The sequence below is a fragment of the Zingiber officinale genome, chromosome 9A, assembly GCF_018446385.1.
Source record: "Zingiber officinale cultivar Zhangliang chromosome 9A, Zo_v1.1, whole genome shotgun sequence".
NCBI lineage: Eukaryota > Viridiplantae > Streptophyta > Magnoliopsida > Zingiberales > Zingiberaceae > Zingiber > Zingiber officinale.
The window spans coordinates 19135214-19139889 of record NC_056002.1 but is presented as its reverse complement, the minus strand read 5'-3'; positions in this window follow the sequence as shown (position 1 = coordinate 19139889).

Below are 4676 nucleotides of genomic sequence, written 5' to 3'. Positions count from 1 at the left end.
GAACAATCTAGCCTACTCGCTCTACCAGTACTAACATCTGTGGCAGACATTGAGTCTGAATACGAGTTGGATACCAAGAGCTAATCTGGAACCGAGTTCGAGCAAAGCCACGGATCCGTATTCATTTTCGAAGGTTCTAAACCCATTGTAAGTTCTTTAATTTCTAGTATTAACTTAGATGATTCAGAAAATTTAGTTCCTTACTTACTAAAGAAGTTGGCTAAATCCAACGTCCAAGTCAAGTCACTCTAAAAGGAGGTAACAACCCTTAAGGAAGTGACTAACTTGAGTCCTTTAACTGAGCCAGTTCAAATTGGAAATTCATCCAAAGTCCAACAACTTGAGGTAGAAAATTCCAATTTGAAAACTCAAGTTCAAGAACTCAAGAACATGTTGGAATGGTTTCCTTTGGGTTCCAAGAATCTTGATTTGATTCTCGAAAAACAAAAAGTCGTTTACAATCGATCCGAACTTGGATTTAACACTCCTGCGCATAATGAAATGAGCCAACAAAGCGTTAGTGACCTAAGACTGGGGTGGGGATCCCTGGCTAGGCCCTTCGACGCTCAAGTTAGTTCCTCTCAAAGGTGGAAGAAGAAGAAGAACAGTAACTAAAGTGAAACAGGGTTTGAAGCTAGAACTTGCGTACCTTACCAATGGAGAGGATCTCTCTTTTTATACTACCTCATGTGACCTCCGTAGTCGTGAAGTGCTCCCCGATTCATTAAGGTTTGTTAGGAGATGAAGTCATCTTCTATACTTTGTGCAATAATCCTTTTGGGAATCTTTTCTGTACCCTAGATGTACCCGTTTTGTCGTTTATGACTTGTATTTATAATGAAGACACGTCATTATAACTGAAGAAGTTTCTAGAAGATATTTCTCGCCAAATATTCTATTAAGCATATCTCGGTCGGTTGTTCAAGTCGGCCATATATTAGGAATATCCTCTGTTAAATATGTCTCGGTCGGTCGTTCAAGCCGACCGTATATACTGTTAAGAATAGCCCCTGTTGAATATGCCTTGGCGGGTCATTCAAGCCAGTCATATATACTGTTTAGGAATACGCCCTGTCAAATATATCTCGGCTGGTCGTTCAAGCCAGCCGTATATACTATTTAGGAATATATTATAAGGCTAAGTGACTTTACGCTTAAGCGGGCTTTGCCTGGCCAAGCATATATGAGCATGTGGGTGCTCGCTCGGCCTACGATCGGTTGTTAATATGTTGAGAGTCATGTATATGACTAAATACCTTCATGCTCGGGTGGGCTTTGTCCGACCTAGCATATATGAGTATGTGGGTGCTCACTTGGCCTGCAATCGGCCGGTAATATGCCAAGAATCATATATAGGGCTAAATACATTTATGCTCAGTGGGCTTTGCCCGACCGAGCATATATGAGCACGTGGATACTTGCTCGGCCTGCGATCGGTCGATACTATATTGAGAATCTTATATAAGGCCAAATGCCTTTATGCTCGAGCGGGCTTTGCCTGGCCGAGCATATATGAGCACATGGGTGCTTGCTCGGCCTGCGGTCGGCCGATACTGTGCTGAGAATCTTATATAAGGCCAAATGTATTTATGCTCGGGCGGGCTTTGCCTGGCCAAGCATATATGAGCACGCAGGTGCTCGCTCGGCCTGCGATCAGCCGATAATATGCTGAAAATTATATATAAGGCTAAATACCTTTATGCTACGGTGGGGTTTGCCCGACCGAGCATATATGAGCACGTGGATGCTTGCTTGGCCTACGATCGACCGATAATATGATGAGAATCATACATAAGGCTAATGCCTTTATGCTCGGGCGGGCTTTGCTCGGCTGAGCATATATGAGCACGTGGGTGTTTGCTCGGCCTGCGGTCGCCCGATACTATGCTGAAAATCTTATATAAGGCCAAATGCCTTTATGCTCGAGCGGGCTTTGCCTAGCCGATCATATATGAGCACGTGTAATGACTGCCCTTCTTAACCCTAACCTAAGGCACAAACGTTACTTTTTTCATACCTTCTAAGGACATTGTTATTTGCACATCGCTTGATTCAGAAATATAGTCTGAACTTGTTTCAACTATTAAACCATAGTTTGGAGTGAAGCAGAGCTGAGAGGTACTCTATAGTTGCGAAGGGGTCTGGACCGTGTGACCCGAACCAGCCATGTGGCCCTACCCGTGAAGGGGCATGCTATGGTCGTGTGGTGATGACCGGCTGTGTGGCCTTACCAGACCCAAGTTTGGGCACGGCCATGTGTGCCGCACGGCCGTGTAAGGCCTTCCCTGCTGGAGCAGGGCACGGCCGTGTGGCTTCCACATGACCGTGTCATCTAGCAGTGAGAAAGAGGGCCACGACCGTGTGCCTCACACGACTGTGTCACCTCGGCTGTGACGAAAGGGTGCACGGCCGTGTGAAACCACACGGCCGTGTCATCTTACCCGAGAAGTAGAGGTGCACGGTCATGTGCTTCACACGGTCGTGTCACCTTGACCGAGACCAAAAGTGATGCGCGGACGTGTGAAGCCACACAGCCGTGTCACTACGGCCGACAGGAAGAGGTGCACGGCCGTGTGAAACTACACGGCCGTGTCACCCTAGCCGAGAAGGAGCTGGTGATGGTCGTGTGAATCCACACAGCCATGTCACCCAATGGCTGGTGAATCCACACGGCCGTGTCACAGGTCGTGCAGGGGTTACACCTAGCACTACAAAGGAGGTTGGTTCTCCCCTTTGTACTCCCCCTTGGCTTACCATTCTCTCCCATTTCTTTAGGAAAAGTCTTTGACATGATAATTACTAGCAAATTGTCAATTTCATCATACACAACTCTTAATAGCATTTTTATACTAAGCGAAATAAGACAATAGGTCAATCAATACCAAAATTTAACATATTCCATGCACTAGCAAGTTCCAAGATCACTTTCCACTGTTCCGTCACACACACCAGCAAACATTGCTCCTGCTGCCCCTCCTTACTCGAACTTTCCTTTACCTTTATCTGCAGTATAAGGAAAAGTAATCTATAAGCCAATTTCTTAGTAAGTACCATCTACTCACAAAACAATACATTCAAAGAGTACATGTTTTTCAAACTACTTGCGGAAACCAAGACATGCACTTAACAATCATTTATGCTAAAATACATAACTTGAAAATATGTATTGGCATGTATTTTTAAATAGACTCATCATGCAAACATCAACATAAAATCATGCTTGTATTGAAAACAAGTAATGAAAACCATAAACCTTGCCATACAATAGAGTTCATCAAAACTACACCTTATAGTCTCTAATTCCCAAACTTAAGAATGCTTTCACTTAAATAAACAGTGAACTTGGGAAAACTTCATATTACGTACTAGTGAAAATAATAATCAACTTGCTTTGGACCCGGCATTGTACCAGTTTGTGTGCATCCTTAATAAGATCCGAGATAGCTAATCCCGAACCTATTAAGGTACTACTAGGCGATCTAGGGGCCTAAGGGTGATCTAGGAGCCTACCCATGGACTTTGTGTCCAGTATATGTCATCTTAAAGTAAAATACTTTCTTTTTAATACTTCTTTCTTATACTTGCACTAACTTGTCATTTCAACAAACACCTTGTGTGCACTTAATCTCTCACACTTATAGGGAAGCACTTTGGGGCACTTGATTATGCTTCTTAGTTCCAAAACTTAATGGGAAGTAAATCAAATACTCTAAACGTGCTCTTAATCCCAAAACTTTAGAGGGCATCTTACAATCATAACATCTATCTCCTTTAACATACATAAAACATATCATGGCATGATTCTTCTTTTAACTTGCATAGATACATACTACAACATGCATCGATGAAGCAACTTATACCACAGGTGAGAAGTACTTACATCCTTTCGCTAAATCTTACTAGTATAAGATGTAGGGAAAACAAATCCCCTTTTGCACACCTATATCCCCAAAACACCTTTCCCGAGCGTACCACCTCCTTGGGAGAAACCTTCCTTTTGATTCTTCCCCTTGCAAAGCTTTAAGGCTTGGAACCCTAGGGTTCTTGACCAAAACTTGAAATGAGGAAAGGAAAAATTCGGCTAGAGAGGAAAGGAAGAGGAAGATGAAAAGTTAGGTTTTCATCTATTCCTTTCCCTTTTATACTAAGTGGAAGTTGAAACATCTCCTTCCACAAAATCTGCTTATAAGGAATTATTTCCTATTACCAATGTGATGCTTTACCACCACCTAATGGCTATTTAAACTAATTTTAAGTAAGAGGTCTAGGGTTCAATCCTAGCCTAGGTCATTTATGATTGTATTTTTATTTTTTTTTCTCTTCTTCTACTTCTTTTTGCTTTATTTAAATAGAGAAAATTTATGGGCATTACAATAACTTATGTTGAGCATGCATAATTCCGTTCCTAAGAGTATACAAATAAAAAGTATGTGAAACTACTTGTAGAGATCATGATGACTATGGTTCTAATCAGAATTCAAAGCTCTCCCCAAACAATCTAAAACATGGGAATCCTACTCTATAATTTGATCATGCAAGGTACTCCACCTTCTAGGGGTAAATGCATGGAAAACATGGAGCCATTGTGGAGGTATCTTTAGGATGAACTATCCCCTCAAATCAATGACCAAATTCAAATCTTTAGAATTTGAAATCCACACTAGTTAGAGCTTGAA